Below are 17997 nucleotides of genomic sequence, written 5' to 3'. Positions count from 1 at the left end.
ACAGAGAAAGTAATTAGGGACCTGGGGACCCAAGTCAATAGTAATCTCTCCTTCGACAACCACATTGCCAAAGTGGTTAGAAAGACCTTCTATATAGCCCACCTTATCATGGTTTCACATCTAGATCAAGAGAGGTCATCGTGCCCCTTTATTCATCCCTCATCAGGCCCATAATAGAATACAATGCCCCATTTGGGATGTACCTTACCCGACACCTGCAGCAACTAGAAAGACCCCAAAAGTACCTCACAAAGAGGATCAAGGGACTCAAACAGATGCCATATGCTGCTCTGTTAAAGAAACTCCAGCTCTACTTAGTTGCATACCGCCTACTTAGAGGCGATCTATTCCTGACGTATAAAGCTATGTCCAACCCGGAATTAATGGACATGCTCTACCTCAGAAAATCCAAATCCCTTAGAGCTACGCGCTCGAGGGACTTGAACCTCAGAACAGAAATAAATAGGACATGCTGGAGGGACAGATTCATAACCCAGAGGCTCCCTTCGCTCTGGAATAAAATCCCAGTACATGTTAGGCAGAGCCCCTCACTGACTCTCTTCAAGAGGAATGTTGACGAGTGGATGGGAGATCGTAGGTTTACCCCGTGGATTACTTCTGTGTCACTACTAGACAGAGGCACAGTAAACTAACCTTAAAAAGGGCACAGTAAACTCAATTCAAAGGGTGGCGAAAGCCAAACGCACTCTGGCTAGGCTTGTAAATGCCCTAGGGCAGATAGCCTAGTATAAACCTATGAGATGTGGGTATACTCTGTGCCAGGTGTTCTTGCTGGTAGTTAAGACCTCAGGATACTTTTATCATTTTTATGCCTATAACTCTTAGTCTTCCTCTTAACAGAACATCCCTTCTTCTTAGTTATGTAAATATTAATTTTATATGTAAGCAAATTAAAACCATTAATGAATTTTTGGCAGACTAGGGGCTTGTTCAGATAGAGTAGGAGCTAATATTAAAATTCAGCATCACTTCTTTTTTTTTAACCAAGTTATAGCAACTATGCAAAGTAAAATTATCTTGGGGATTATTCATCCCCCTCCCCTCGGGTACCACTCCGCTGTCAACTTTTTTTCTCTCGAGTTTCATACTCAAGTCTCATCCAGAGGAATTTTTATTCAGATCAGAGGTGTAAAATACTTTCCCCAAGTGCAGATCCTGTGTGAGTAACATAGAGTGCTGTCCTGTACTCGGTAATCTGGCTGTAAAAGCTGCCACTAAAAATAACTGAACTATAGCAGTATATATTCAAAACTTCTATTTCCTAATTATTTGTATATTTCTAAAGCTCAAAACAAATTTGTGGCTAACTCCAGAAGTAAAATGTCATAAAATTGTATGACCAAGGGTCATCCCTCTGGAAGCAGTACCACATTTCCACCTACAGGGACAGATTCACCCTGATCCATAAGTTAACCAGAAAAGCCACCTGATAATATAAAGCCAAACCTTTGTAGGGATTAGCAAATTGATCTACTAGTAGAACCCAAAGGGTTTCTGGAAATACAATGGAGACTTAATATGTAGAAAATGAAAAATAACTCTTCATACTCATCATCATCTTCTTTCGGCTGTTCCCGTTAGGGGTCGCCACAGCGGATCACCTGTTTCCATTTCTTCCTGTCCTCTGCATCTTGCTCTGTCACACCAACCACCTGCATGTCCTCTCTCACCACATCCATAAACCTTGTCTCAGGCCTTCCTCTTTTCCTGTTACCTGGTAGCTTCATCCTTAGCATCTTTTTCCCAATATACTCCGCATCCCTTCTCAGCAAATGTCCAAACCAACGTAATCTTGCTTCTCTGGCTTTGTCTCCAAACCTTCCAACCTGGGCTGACCCTCAAATATACTTATTCCTAATCCTGTCCACCCTTGTCACACCCAGTGCAAATCTTAACATCTTTAACTCTGCCAAATCCTGCTCAAACTCCTGCCTTTTTGTCAGTGCCACTGTCTCCAACCCATATAACGTAGCTGGTCTCACTACCCTCTTGTAGACCTTCCCTTTCACTCTTACAGGTACTCGTCTGTCTCAAATCACTCCTGACACTCTTCTCCACCCACTCCATCCTGCCTGTACTCTCTTCTTCACCTCTCTTCCACACTCACCGTTACTCTGAACTATTGATTCCAAGTATTTAAACTCATCCACCTTCGCCACCTCTACTCCTTGCATCCTCACCATTCCTCTATCCTCCCTCTCATTCACACACATATATTCTGTCTTAGTCCTGCTGACCTTCATTCCTCTACTCTCTAGAGCATATCTCCAGGGTCTCCTCCACCTGTTCCCTACTCTCACTACATATCACAATGTCATCTGCAAACATCATAGTCCATGGGGACTCAACCTGTCCATCACCATTGCAAATAAGAAAGGGCTCAGAACTGATCCTTGATGTAACCCCACCTCCACCTTAAATGCATCCGTTACTCCCACTGCAGACCTCACCGCTGTCACACTACCCTCGTACATATCCTGTACCACTCTTACACACTTCTCTGACACTCCTGACTTCCTCATACAATACCACAACTCCTCTCTAGGCACCCTGTCATATGCTTTCTCCAAGTCTACAAAAACACAATGCAACTCCTTCTGACATTCTTTGTACTTCTCCATCAACACTCTCAGAGCAAACATTGCATCTGTAGTTCCCTTTCCCGGCATGAAACCATACTGCTGTTCACTAATCATCACATCCCTTCTTAACCTAGCTTCCGCTACTCTTTCCCATAACTTCATGCTGTGACTGATCAGTTTAATCCCTCTAGTTACGACAGCTCTGCACATCACCCTTATTCTTAAAAATCGGTACCAAAACACTTTTTTCTCTATTCCTCAGGCATCCACTCACTTTCCAAGATTTCATTAAACAATCTGGTTAAAAACTCCACTGCCATTTCACCTAAACACCTCCATGGTTCCACAGTTATGTCATCTGGGCCAACAGCCTTTCCATTCTTCATTCTCTTCATAGCTATCCTTACTTCCTCCTTGCTAATCCATCCCAGCATCATCCAACCTTCTCTCCCTCTCATTCTCTTCATTCATCAACCCCTCAAAGTACTCTTTCCATCTCCTCAACACACTCTCCTCGCTTGTGAGTATGTTTCCCTCATTATCCTTTATCACCTTTACCTGCTGCACATCTTTTCTAGCTCGGTCCCTCTGTCTAGCCAATCGGTACAGGTCCTTTTCTCCCTCCTTAGTGTCCAACCTTTCATACAACTCTTCATATGCCTTATCCTTAGCCTTTGCCACCTCTCTCTTTGCCATTCACCTTATCTCCTTATACTCCTGTCTACTTTCTTCATCTCTCTGACAATCCCACTTCTTCTTTGCCTGTATACTCTTCTGTACTTCCTCATTCCACCACCATGTCTCATTGTCGTCCTTCCTCTGTCCCGATGTGATACCAAGCACCTTTCTAGCCGTCTCCCTTACTAGCTCTGCTGTAGTTACCCAGCTATTTGGTAACTCTTCCCTGCCACCCAGTGCCTGTCTAAACTCATCCCTGAACTCCACCTCACAATTACCCTTTTTCAATTTCCACCATTTGATCCTTGGTGCTGCCCTCACATTCCTCCTCCTCTTCTTGATCACCACCGTCATCCTACAAATCACCATCCTATGTTGCCTAACTACACTTTCTCCGGCCACCACTTTACAGTCTCCAATCTCCTTCAAACTGGCCCTCCTACATAAGATATAATCCACCTGTGTGCATCTTCCTCCACTCTTGTATGTCACCCTATGCTCCTCCCTCTTGTTAAAGTACGTATTCACCACAGCCATATCCATCCTTTTCGCAAAATCCACTACCATCTGACCTTCTGCATTCCTTTGTTGAACACCATACCTACCCATCACTTCCTCATCCCCACTGTTCCCTTCACCAACATACCCATTTAAATCTGCTCTAATCACCACTCTCTCACCCTTGGGTACAGTCATCACCACTTCATCCAATTCACTCCAAAATTTTCTTTCTCATACATTGCACACCCAACTTGTGGAGCATATGCACTAACAGCATTAATCATTACACCATCAATTTCCAGCTTCATAAACGTCACTCTATCTGACACCCTTTTCTCCTCCAAAACACTGTTCGCATACTGTTCCTTCAGAATAACTCCTACGCCATTTCTCCTCCCATCCACACCATGATAAAACAATTTGAACCCACCTCCGATACACCTAGCCTTACTCCCCTTCCTGGTCTCTTGCACACACAATATACCAACCTTCCTTCTGTCCATTATATCAGCTAGCTGTCTCCCTATACCAGTCATACTGCCAACATTCAAAGTTCCGACCCTCACTACCACAGTCCCAGACTTTCTCCTCTCTTCCTGCCTTCAGCCATGCCTTCCACCTCTTCTCCTCCTTCGGCCAACAGTAGCCCAATTTCTGCCGGCACCCTGTTGGCTAACAGTACTGGTGGCAGTCGTCGTTAACCCGGGCCTCGACCGATCTGGAATGGAAATATTAACTGGTGACTGCATGAAAAGATTTGTCAAAGTTTTACGCCGGATGCACTTCCTGACGCAACCCTCCCCATTTATCCAGGCTTGGGACTGGCACTGGCACAAAGAAATGCACTGGCTTGTGCATCCCCAGTGGCTGGGTTTAAAAAAATAACTCTTCATACTATTTCCTTCAAACCTTTTCTAGGTCCCTTTTACGGTGGTTATCTTCTTACTGGATTCTGTTCATACTGTAGTTCCACTGATCCAAGCTGTGATTATATGAGGTAGTGCCATCTGTGCCAGGAAGTGTAGGATAGTACATGTGTAATATATGCCAGCAAAGTTCATGATAATGCTCCCCCTTCACCATCTACTCTGCCAAAAAGCTAACATTGACTGTGTCCAGCACAACAAACTGCTAGGAGTCACAATTGAAAACAACCTAAAATTGCTGTAACTATCAAAAAGGTCCACATTAAGCTAGGCTCACTATTCAGAGTCAGGTCATGCCTAACCAAGGCCACTAGACATTCCATAGCTAGGACCAGTCTACTCTCTACCCTTCTGTATGCCTCACCAGTATTCACTAATCTCAGAAAATCAGATTTAAACTGGAGTCCTGCTATAACAAAATTGCAAACTTCGCTACTAACCTCCCTTACAGATCACATCCCTTCACAGCACTTCATAAACTACTTCCCAATCTCCTATCCCTCATCCAACTAACTTTCATTCATTCCATCTTCCACCATCCAGACAACTGTCCAGCACTCAAGAGTTTAGTGCAGCTCTGTTCAAACAGCAGGCCACTAAGATCCTCCAACAAACTACTAACTTAATCTAATAATTGTTACAGTAACTCTATGTTCTCGCACCAAATATCTAAGTCCTGGAATACCATACCTCAGACAATAGTAAATTCTAACAACACATCCAAATTTAAACTAATTCTTAAGGAACACCTAACCAATAACTGACTGTGCTCCTGCACTAATCCAGGCTGATCATTCTGTCCTTCCTTGTTCTTACAACCAAAATATCTCTTCCCTTACTAAATTCTAACATCCAAACTATCCCTTCTGTCATGGAATTCCAGTTTCTCTCTACCTATCTCAAGCTCAGTACTGCTCCTATTTTTATCTACCTATCTCAAGTTTCCTACAGTTTCATCATATTCCCTCCTCCTTGTACTTCACTTCAGTATTGCCTTAGCTATCACTGTTTAGAAGAAGTAACACTAGCATAGCAACAATCAGCCATATTCTTGTTCATATACCATACATGTATCTCATAAATATTTACCACCAATTGGTGATTTTGATCTACTGATCAGTCATTTCTGTATGATGGCACAAGTAATTCATGCTAGTTTGTTAGCTTTCTTTTTTTCCACTTTATATTATTCTCTTAATTTTTATCTTGTATGTATAAACTATTTACTACCTATAGTTACCAAAGTTATGTACTCTTGATTGTTATTGATTTCCTGTATTGTTTTTAATGTGTTTTTGTAGTGGAGCTTTTTCTCCTCAGGCCTCTGCTGAAAATGGGCCACTGGCCCAGTCTGACATCCCCAGTAAACAAATATAAAATAAATAGCTAGTTGGAGTTTTGTAAAGAATTTTGTCATTTGGCTGTAAAACTGATTTTTACAGATGCTTGTGTTAATGATGTATTTGTAAAGTTGCTTGTGTTAAAAATGCATCAACAGTGGGTCCTGCTGGACAGAAAAGAGATGTACATTTATGTCAGACAGTATTATTGTAACTGACTAAATCTGCATGCTTTAATAGAGAATTCTGGAAGAGAAATGGTTAATCTGAGTCCAGCTAATTTTGAAAAGTAGGTTGCTTTAGGCCATAAAGATTTTATCTGTCAGGTCTGATTGCAGCCAGAGACAAAAATGTCTGGGGAAACCAGAACAAGGAATCTTACTGTATTGCCCTTAGGGGTGAACTAATTGCTACCATGGAAGTTTTTGAAATTGTTTTATAGCTTTCAGATGCTGCAGTAGATCTTAGGTGTGTATTGTACCAGAGTCAGATGTGATGTCATTCTATAACCAGCACTGAAATGATTTTTAGGTATTAGTGACAGATATTCCAGATCTCTCGCAGCAGCATTTTGGAATGTGACAGGAAAGCTCTCTCACAGATATCTCTCAATTACACATCTCATCTTGCCTTGCTGTAGTAAGCAACTCAGGACTCATCTTACCTTGCTTTAGTAAATAACCAGGGAACAGCAATTCTTTAGTCAGGAAAATATAGTAAGATGAGTTAAGTATTGTTTTTCTGCATCTGTGTGAATCTTTCCAACTGTGTTATTTTTTTATATCTCCCGTGATTGAAACTCTGGTGTTTATTGTAACTAGATAGTATTTTCATGTTTTTATTTTATTATTTATTATTAAATATTTTATACCTTTCATTGTGGCTGGTCTTTTGGAGAATACTTTTAACATCACAAGAGTACTTATGCTTATTTTAGTGACACTGTGGCTGCTTCTGAAAGCCTTGTTGCATTGATCAAATTTTACCATTTGTATTAGTATTCATTTTACTCAGTATAATTGGTTACCCTTGTAAGAGCCTTACGGTAGCTGACTGGTGGCAGCGTAATTACCATATAGTCTGGGCGGGGGGGCACAGCTTGTAATCTGTGCCAGTCTTTCCCAGGTATGTATGTGTGTGTGTGTGTGTGTGTGTGTGTGTGTGTGTGTGTGTGTGTGGAAATCAAATATCCAAGTGTGTATTTAAAAATACATTTAAAAAATAAGTAAATGTATAAAAAAATTATATTAAATTAATATCAGTAGTGTCTTGAAGCTGAGAATGGCCCAGTTATGAGTAACCTCTACAGATCTCTTCATGAAGGTTTTGCACAGTTTACTGTTTTATTTATTTATTTTTTCTGTCATTATTCAACTTATAACTGTTTTTAACAGGAAGTATTTAACATCATATTTTTTTATACATTTTCTTATTTTGTAAATGTATTTTTAAGGTATTTTCATCAAGGACCTGGTTTTGATGTTTTTTATATGTGTATTAATAAATATCCACAGTAAGTTTTATGAATATAATTATGTGTTTTTTAATAACAATGTTTTTTAAATATGATCTTTAACAATACTTTTGTATTTAGCATACTAAGTTCTTCCTAATTATATAATTATGTTAATGAATGAGTCAGGTGACTTACTACTACCTATTTATTGATGGCACTGCATTTTGGTTTTTATCTTGAGAAAGCTCGGTATTAACCGAACGAAAGCGCTTGATCTCATTTTGGATTTCACTTGGTCGTATTCTGTGGTCGTTCAATAAAGATTGGATTTCCTTACTACTATTGGTCTTGGTTTCCATCGCTAGTGGGCATCTGAGTTTTCTTAGTTTTGTTGCTGTATTTTGGTGTTTTTGAATCTTCACAGCCTCTTTGGTTGGCTTCCATATTGCTTATTATGTTTTTGATTCCACAAATGCTGTGGCAAGAGTTGCTGTTCAGGTACCTGCCCACTATGGGTTGTGGTTTTCAGCCTTGAGAAAGTTGGCCAGGTAGACCACTCAGAATGCACTTTAAGAATATATACTCCTCCTAGTCTGCTTCTTAGTTTAGCTGAAGTTTTTCAAGAGAGATTGATGAGGTATCAACCATTGAAGGCATGTACAACTCTTTCATGGCGTCCTCTTGGACAATCTCACACACATAGAAGGAATACATCTCATTAGAGATAGAATCATCTACAGACATTACATGCAACAATTTCTCCTCAAGCCTCCCTGTGAAGCCATCCAAATGTCCTGCTTCCTAGGTGGCCTTACAGAGATTCTAGTCACGAGCAACACTATATAAGGTAGGCTACTTCTCTGAGTTAGTCCTAGTTTTGGGATCCATCCTTCAGGACAGCTAGGTCTTGGACAACATAGATGTTTCACAGATTGCTTGTTCCACTCCCAGCAATGCATCCAGTTATAAACTTGTAAGTTTTGAAAGATTTACTGGTCCAATGTCAAAGTTTCTGCTTTCCAGGGTGGGCATGGAGCCTGCCAGTGCCTTTGCCAGAGCAAGTGAGTGGTGATTACGTGTGTCTTTCCAGTTCTGAACAAAATGTGGGAAGAGCAGTCTCTTTGTGACCCCAGTGCTTTTCACTAACATCATTCTGTAGGTGAGATGTGCAATCACCCAGTTCCTGAAGATACTGCTGCCTCAATTATAGTATGTTCTCTTTGGAAGTAATGGATGTCTTTTGGCATATCTATGCAGAGGAACCCCATGGTAAGTTTTTACATGTTGTCTTGGGGATTTGCACTTCTAGTACAGTGTGCTCCCTTTGGCCTTTCCTCTGTCCTGATAGTTTTCATCATGATGATGGCAGACATAATGCAGCAGGGTGATTAACTAGTATTCACTTACTTGTATAATTGATTGATTGAGACCCTCTCTGAATTCATTTTAGGTAGCCTTGGCTTGGCTGTTGCCTGGTTTGTGTGCTACTGTCATTTTAGTGAACACCTATTAGATTCCATTGTGGAGGATTACTTTTATCAAGGACCTGAACACCGATTTACTAGTCATGTTTCTCAAACTAGAGAGCTTGTGACATTAGAAGTCTGGTCTCCTAGGTAGTGACAGAGAAGTGGTTTGAAGCTGATATCTTTCAGTTGCTGTAGGCCTGGTAATGGCCACAGTGTTTACCATCTCAGTGGTATGACTCCATATGATGTTGCTGCAAATGATTAATTGTCATTGCTAGTTGCAGCTTCATAATGAACATTTGGATCTCCTGCAGTTTGTAGCTGTTTGATGCCACCTCCCAGACCAGGAGGTGTGTATTACCAAACTTAAAGAAGGTGGCTCTTCCATTTGTTCAACGGTTTCTAATGCAGTCCTTCATGATAGATGCATTTCTGCTATGATGAAGAGCTGACATTTTGGTGCTCTTGGTCCAGGAACATTGAAGAAGCTGCACGTCAGTCTTCAACGTCTGAGCAGTGTAATGGGCTGTACAGGATCTTAGGAGCATTTTGAGTCTAGAGTCTTCCTATTAAATTTGGACAAAGAGATACTGTTCTGGCATGTCAGTAAGCAGGGGTGGAGCCATTTATGTTTGGACATGGCTACTGACTGGCATGATTCCGTAGTATTGGTCTACATTCCATAAAAGGCAGACATAATCAATGGCCTGTTAAACTACAAGTAAAGATCTCTCCTAGAGTTGTGGGGGTCGTTGTAGCAGATCTAAAATCGGAGGTAAGTAACGCAGCAGGTCAAACTGCTCTGCCTGGGGGGATATCTGTTGCATGCATCTCTCGACTGTCAAGATTTTCGCAAAATGTTTAGATTATTTGCCTCACATTTTTGGTCTGCGCCTCAAAAGTTTGTGTTTTTCTAGCAAATCATCACAGACTGAAGTCACTAAATGATGATGCACATTTAAGTTTCAGACATAATATCCTACCAAAAATGCATGCTAACACAAATCCTGTTATTCTTGCAACTTTCTAAGTTTATAAGAGCAGTACTTAAAATCTGTCCCTATTTTTGGGTCTTTGTCAACCCCCACCATTCGTTTTAGGTTTTGTCTAGATTTCTTTCTGTAAGAGGTTGAGAGGTATGAATCAGCCATAAATACATTTTCTGTAGCCAGAACTTGTCCATGTCGCTTCATCATTGACTAGGAATATCTGTTTCAAGGCTGTTTGACTTCTAATCTCTTTAGAGAGTATTCTGGTTTAATCAGTGGGTACTGTTGCACTATGACAGGATGGCCTTCTCCATCTCAGAACTTGATTTCTTCTATAGCTCTCAGAAAATAAAAAAAATAAGCCAGTATGATTAAAGTTTTTGCCCCTGTTACCTAATGACCATCAAACTGTCTCTTGGTCAACTGGTGTGTTTTGTTCCCCTTATACTGGGGCAAGAGTTGATTGAGAGGAACCACCATTTAGGGAGACATCAGAGTTTGCATTTTTGCATCAGTCCCTCTCCACGTGCCCAGCAACATACACTGGGTTACCTTGAGTTATCTGATGTTTAGCTGGTGTTATAATTATGAGAAGCTTATATTTTGCTAAAGTCTGGTAGGTGCCAAAGATCATCACTGCTGTTTTTGTGGTGGTGAGTTTGAGTTGCCTAGTTGTGAGCCAGTCTGCATTATCAGAAGTCATTTTGTAAGTCTGAGTGTTGACTACTTTATGGCATAAAGAATGATCATGGAGATAAGAGATATGCAAGTTATTTGTGATATCATTATAGATGAGTACTATTCTTATTTAATTCAATGTAATTATTTATGTTTTCCAGGGTAGTGCAGTGACTGATGCTGATCAATTTCAGACAGCCCTAGTGAAAAATAAGACATTTTGCAGAACATAACAGAAGAATTTGCAGGGATTACATAGAAAAACAATATTTGTACAAGATAATGCAATAAGGGTACATTACTCTTACAGAGTGTGAAATAGAATATGTGCAGTAGATTGTGTGGTTGGTTGAGCTTTATTAGTTCTATCAGTAGGTCAGAGAGGCGAAAAGGAGAGTAATGATAGTTGGTTAGGTGTTGTGTCCAGAGGAGAAATGGGTGTGTTGGGCATGGTTGGAAAGGGTTTTTTTAGCTGTACTCTGAATTTGGCAAATGTGTTCATGTCTTTTAGGTTGGTGGACTATATTTAGTGGATGGATTTTACTACTTTGGGTCCACGAACTCACCACATTGGTACTACTTGAAATGAAGATCCTAGGGCAATTCAGTGCTGACTGTAAATGTGGAACAAATAATTGCTGAACCAGATAAAGTATTAGAGCTGAAATCAAGAGCTTCCATTTTTCAAGTAACATTGTATGATCCACTGTTTCAAAAGCATATGATAAGTCAGTAGCAGATCCTGTGAGCCAGCCTTTCTCGACTGACAGTAATATTTTATCTGCACTGTGTATTATTCAGTTGGATTTATTCCTTAACTTTTATTTAGTCTGTTATGTTTATTAGTGATTTTATTCTGTTTTATGTATTCATGTGTTCCTTGTGTTTTTCACCTGTTCTGATATCTTTGTAAATGGTGTTTTCTTGTGAGACTGTTTGGACTGAAGTGGTCAAGGAGAGACTGAAAATGTGGTCAAGGGGTTGACTAGTGGATGAGCTGCAGTGCAAAGGATGAAGGGGTGAATACCATATTGCTTAAGGCATTAGTTTCCCTATCTAGCTTTTCATGGAGTTCCCCTACTGTTCTGTGGATGACTGTCTTATAATAAAATATGTGGGTGAAACTTTGCAAAGACAGGGATAGAGAAGTTTGACTTTACCTGGTGGATATGACAGGGGCATTGCTGTTAGGTGATGCTGTGGAGGTAGCTGTAGTAATGTTTTTTTATTCCCTCAGGAAGAAGGCATCCATAATAGACAGTGATTTACTAGATTTCTTATCAAGGTATTCTGTATCTTTTAACGCTCACCAAAGCTGTGTAGGCTGTGATGCTGACTCTATTAGCTTTGTTCCGAGGTAATTTTGCCTCTTTTTTTTTTTATTTATTTATTTATTTTTTTTTTTTATTTTGTATATTCTCTTTGCAGATAAGGAGTGCTTCATGCTTAATTATGTTATTTGTTTCTTTCCTTAGTTACCATGCTTTGAGTTTTGGGGTTCAATGCTGTCCAGAGACATTGCTGCTCCTTAACTTGTTTCTTCTGTAGTTATAAATAAATACTTGTTCAGAATAGTTTTAAATCTGGAATTAAGTGCATCTAAGGCACAATTGAGATTGCTGCATTGGCAGAAAGGGGACCAATTTAGATCACTTAGTTCATAAAGTACATGGTTTGTTTTTATTTTTGGGGTGGATAGTATGGTTACTAAAACAGCTGGTACTTTTTTGGGACTCGTATGGCAAAGAGATGCATAGAAATGGAGGTGATCAGAGTACTGGGAAGACTCTTTAATTTGTGGGTGTATTAATTAAGTCTAAGAGACTGAAGATACTGCTATACAGGTTGGATATGCTAGGTATGCTTATTATTTGGTAAGGTTATTCTGTATGAGAAATGGGTAACTTGTGACTTCTTGGTCCTAGATCATCAGTATTGTTATTTTGGTGAGATTATCCTGTATAAGGAAATGGGTAACCTGGGACTTCTTGGTCCCAGAAGATCAGTGTTTGTATGTCATTATCGTAAGATTCCTTTTGCGGTGTTTTAAAATGTCTTAGAGGTTTTAAACAAGTTAGGCCTGGACAGAGGAAAGGAATATAAACTAATGCTGCAAGCATCTTAGTGTAATTGCTAATCTTGATGGAGGACAGAGTCCAGTTTGGCAAATCTTCACTTACGTTATTATTTCTAGCTCGTATGACTACAGTTTTGGAGTTCTTCTTTACTAACAGCAGACCACCACTACCTGTTTTATGACCTAGTGTGTTAATAAGGAATTTATTAAGATTATTCTAAATGATTGTTTGAAGGGAGACAGGGTTCTTGAGCCAAGTGTCAGTTATAACTAGAATTTACTTCCAGCCCTACAGTCAAACCAAAACTATCAAAGAAACTGCCAGAAGAAAGCATATTTTGCTAAGCGGAAGTAACAGTCTGACAGATCATCCCATATTAGTCAGTGACCTGCAAGTCTGTGCATCTTACCTTAAGCTTGTCTGTTGTCCTGAGATAAATGTTGCAGTGAACTTGCATGTTTTGGCCATGTTGGTGCATCACAATCTCAAGACTGTGGATCAGAACAGGTTGGTTAGGCAATTCCTGAAGAGGATCCCCCATTTCTGTCAGAATATGAAGAATTAGTTTGGGAGCTTGAATTTCACAATTCAGTCTTTGACCTGCTCACTTTCAAGCTTGCTGGCTTTACGCTGGTCTCTTGGAAGACTTTGTTCCTGGTATCCCTAACGTTCACTGGAAGGATTTCTTAGTTTCAAGCTTAGATTTTTTTTTTGGTAACACCATTTAGTGTTCTATAAGGACTTGATATATTTCTGTAGAAACCCTCATTTACTGCCAAAGATGGCATGGGATCTCTTTGGCCAGTTCATTGGTCTTCCAGGGAACAGGGTCTTTGGGGCATTCTCCACTTCTTGGCAGTTTCACACAGAAAGGTAGGGTTGTGAGCTAAAAGAGCTTTGTCTTGTAGTTCTTGTTTTATTCTGTCAGTCTTTACTTGCAAAGTGTATGACTATGAGAAAGTCACTTAAAACAGCACTTCCCACTCTACCCCCTGAAAAGAAACACTTGAGTCTAGTGGGGGGGGCTTCTTTTTTAACACCTTTATTGAATTATCACTTAAGACATAGACATCACAGCAAGAGGTTCTCCCGTTCAGTTCTCGGCTGGAGTGCCTTCTGTGCAGAGTTTATATGTCCTCCCTGCGGTCGAGTAACACTAAAGACATGCAGGTAGGTGTGAGCGTGAATGGGCGCGCCTTCTTTGAAGGTTGAGCTGGCAACTCGGCACCGTAAAAATCCACTGCCAACCATTAGCGGATCGGAGTTCCGCTGTGGTGACCCCTAACCGGGAAAAGCTGGAATACTTTAGGACTTAAGACATAGACAAACATACATTTATATAAAAGAAAGCAAGCCATGTTAACATGTTCACAGTTGCAAATATACATCATATATATTATTTTGTATAAGTATCATCAATCCAACATTACATAAACTGCACAATTCTTGCCTTCCCTTAAATTTCACTCCTCCTCCAAAACATTACTCTGCATGTATTATTCCCACAATTTCCAATTGTTGTGTGTAATTAACTGCTACACCTTTCTAAAGATCCCACTTCCAGTTCTTTTATCCCTGTTACAGTATTCACCACTTCAAATGCAGTTGGTTTAGACTTTGATTTCCATTTTCTCCTAATTGCTTTTTTGGTGGCCATCAGAATTAAACTTAACAAGGTCTTTCTGTATGTAGGCAATTTAGATCCTGTATCCCAGCTCAAAAAATATTTCCATAGTTATACCCATTTGCTAACCCAATATTTCTGATAAAGTTTACATTCCCAAAACATACATTCCCAGTTACCTCTCTTTTTCTCATCACACCTCCATCATTTGCCAACTACTTGAGGGAAAAATATTTGGAGTCTGCTTGGGGTAAAAAAGTACTTATAGAAGCATGTTAAAACTCCTAAGTCTTCTAGACTTTGTTGCATATTCAGGAGCTGTGTACATATATGCTCCCATTGTTTCCATGTGAGTTGCTTACCCCCCCCCCCCAATTTTTCCTAAATTCCACTGATTGATTCCTCTAGTTATCAGACAATGTTTTATATGCCATACTAGTTATCTCCTTTTTAACAGCAGCTTCTGTTCTAGAATCAACTAAAACTCTACCAGAGCAGTCTTTCACTTAGAATTCCCCTGTCCTTTTCTCTTTGCCTATACTGTATCAATCCCTGATAAGGGAAGGCAATCTCTAGGCTGCAGTCTAAACGTTATATTCTTGGTCACTTCCCATCTGTTACCATTCCCTCCCTCATTGTTTGCTTCCAATACCTTGGTTCCTTTCCTCTTTTCTCCAGTAAATTCTAGTTCCCTCTTGCCTATTCTTTGCACCCCTAACTGCAGTCATCCATTTCGGTAGAATCTCCATTCTCCATGCTTGTGTTGGCTTGGTGCTTAGAATATTTTCTCCTGCTTTGAGTATAATATTTTATATGGCTGCTACTGTTCTTGAAGATCTGCTGCTAAATTCCCACTCTATCCTTATTTCTTGAATTTCCCACCTAATTCATCATCATCCCTTTCCACTTTGAATTATAGCCTTCTGTTTGTGTTATGTAACTGTGTAGCACTAAAATAAAATATCCCTTCAAATCAGGTAATCCTAAACCACCTTCTTCTGTTACAAGAAATCCCACTTAACCCTTGCCCTCTTCCCCACCTAGATAAAATCATTCAACTTTTTTTATTAATTGCTGTCCACAACTTCTCCTCTGGTTGAAAAAAAATATGGCTGACTTGTATATAAACCTAAAGGGACTAAAAACATTTTCACTGCTTGCATTTTACTATCCATATCCATAAACAAGCGCTTCCATTTTCTCAGTTTTTCTGTTATCTTTTGTTTAGTCTCTTCCCACTTTTCCTTAGCTGCAGTAACAAAATCATTTTTAACACATACTCCTAAATACTTCTTTTATCATGTCACCATAAATATGGGTACTCCTGGAACAATTTATGTGTGGGTACATAGTTTGCAGCTATAGCTTTTGTTTTGTCTTTATTAATTTTATATCCCAAAAAGACTTTAAAATGTCTCACAATGTTCCACTAAACTCGGATGTCTTTTTCTGGTTATGGTTTTATCTGATATGAAATATCATCTACAAATAGTCAACTTTTCTTGATTGCCATAGCAATTATATCCATGAATTTCTGAGTCCCTTATTTTCTTCAGCAATGGCTGTAAATATAATGGAAATAAAGGGGAATAGGACACTCCTGCTTGGTTCCTCTGTTCAGACACAACTTGTCAGGGGGGAACCCTCTCACTTTAATTTTTGCCTCTAATCCCTCGTATATCCTCCTAATTGACCTTATTGCATCAGAGAGTACAAATGTTTCCATGGCCCTACTCCCAGCTTACTCTGTTGAATGCTTCCTCTGCATCGGGACCTATCAACAGCAGTGGTATTTTCTTACATTCTGCTTCATTCTGGACCATCATTGTTCTATTAGTGTTGACATATGTTTGGCTCCCCTCTACAAAACCACATTGACCCATATCTATCAATTTTAGAATTACATTAAAAATTCTTTTAGCCATTCTAGACATAAACACTTTATAATCATGCTTCAGAATTGAAATGGGCCTGTATGAAGCTGGATCTAATGGATATTTGCTGTCTATAGGTGTCTCAGTCACCATAGCTTTCTTCCAAGGTGTTGATGATTCCCCTCCTTTTAAAATACTGTTAAGCAAATCCTTCCAGATCTTTATCACTTTCTTCCCTCTAGTTTTCAAACATCCACAGGAATACTGTCTGTTCCTGGAAACTTTCCTACAGATTGATTATACCTCACCGTTTTTATCTCACCTCCTTCTATCTTGACTGTTAAGCCTCATCTACCTCTAACCTTGGCATACTTAGGTCTTCCATAAATATTTGTATTTGTGCTTTTTCTTGATTTCCGCGTTCCTCTAGTTTTTACACATTTTTATAACATTTCCGAAATATCGCAAATACTGTGATGTCTGGTTATTTTTCTTGTTATAAGGTCCCTAACTTTGACAACCCTTTCTACGTTATTGCCTGTTGTTGTGCTAAAGGTTTTTGTACTCTGGAGTTATTGTAAAAAAAACAATTGCATAACAGCAATGCATATTATCCAGACGCAGTTATTTTTTTTTTTTTAGCACTCTGCATCTGTGGCTGTTCTTCTGTCAGATTCCTCTATTTATCTATACTTTAACCTTTGTCAGCCCCTATAAATAAACATTCTTACTTCTTAATCATATCTTTCTTTTATTTCTTCCATATTTTAAACTGCCCTTTCATTTTAACCCACCCACTAGCTGTAACTTCTAAAGAAATTTTTGTTGCCTAGTAACTCTCATAATTTCCACTACCCTTAAATTCCTCTATTTTTAAAAGATAGATGAGGAAGTACTAGTGCTTCATTTGTACTTCATTAGCCTGCAGTTTCGTCTTAGTTGTTATTGGAGTATGATCTGAAAAAAAAAAGTTATTGAATGTGTGTTGAAGCTTTCAGTTAAATGCTCATGTTCTTGTGAAATAATATTTCTGTCTACTCTAACCCAGTTACTGTACTTTGAAGAATAACATCTAAATTCTCTGAGTTCCTACTTTTTAATTCTAACCTTCCATTCCAAATATTTTCATAAATTTCTTCAGAGGTCTACCTTCTTTTGTTATGTTTTCTAGGTCCCCCATATACATCCTCACTGTTATAAATCAAGTTTCACTTTCTACCTGTAAGTTGTACTCTGTGCTGAAATCTGATTAATTCTCCCAAAACATTCTTAAGCTCCATAACAGCAGTTTTAGGTGGAATATAAATACATGCCAGCATAATCCTCCTTCCTTGCTAGTAGCTCCCTACTACTACAAATCTACCATTACTTTTTTTCCTGTCTTCTGTTACTGTTGGAGCTCCTCTAGCAAATAAGTACTCTTATTTTCCTTTGCCACTGATATTCTGCTCAATATCCGTCCTGAAATCCTTTCTTTATTAAATTTACATGCTCCAAATGTGTCTTCTGTCGCATCGCTATTTATACTCTACATTTCTTAATATAATTCTGTATTCTTGCCTTTTTTGTTTATACCTGTGAGGCATTATATTTAATGTAGCTATTTTGAGAAGAAGCTGTTATTCCCTTATTATATAGGACACATGTTTAACCGTCTGTTTCTAGCTTTTGTATTGCATGCACCTGCTGCACTCCTAAGTTGTCATCTTTCAGGCAAAACAAACTGAGGTCCCATCTTGCTTGAGTTGGTGGTAGGGTAGTTAGATGTAAAAGATCTCACA

General features: G+C 39.2%; 1 protein-coding gene across 1 annotated transcript in view; it reads left to right on the top strand.

The window, feature by feature from the left end:
* Window positions 1-17997, top strand: part of AKT3 (AKT serine/threonine kinase 3) — a 2413182-nt gene that overhangs the window by 2353336 nt on the left and 41849 nt on the right. The window lies entirely within an intron of this gene.

The sequence above is a fragment of the Protopterus annectens genome, chromosome 1.part2, assembly GCF_019279795.1.
Source record: "Protopterus annectens isolate FY-2018-M chromosome 1.part2, PAN1.0, whole genome shotgun sequence".
NCBI lineage: Eukaryota > Metazoa > Chordata > Ceratodontiformes > Protopteridae > Protopterus > Protopterus annectens.
This window is presented reverse-complemented; position numbering and strand designations above follow the sequence as displayed.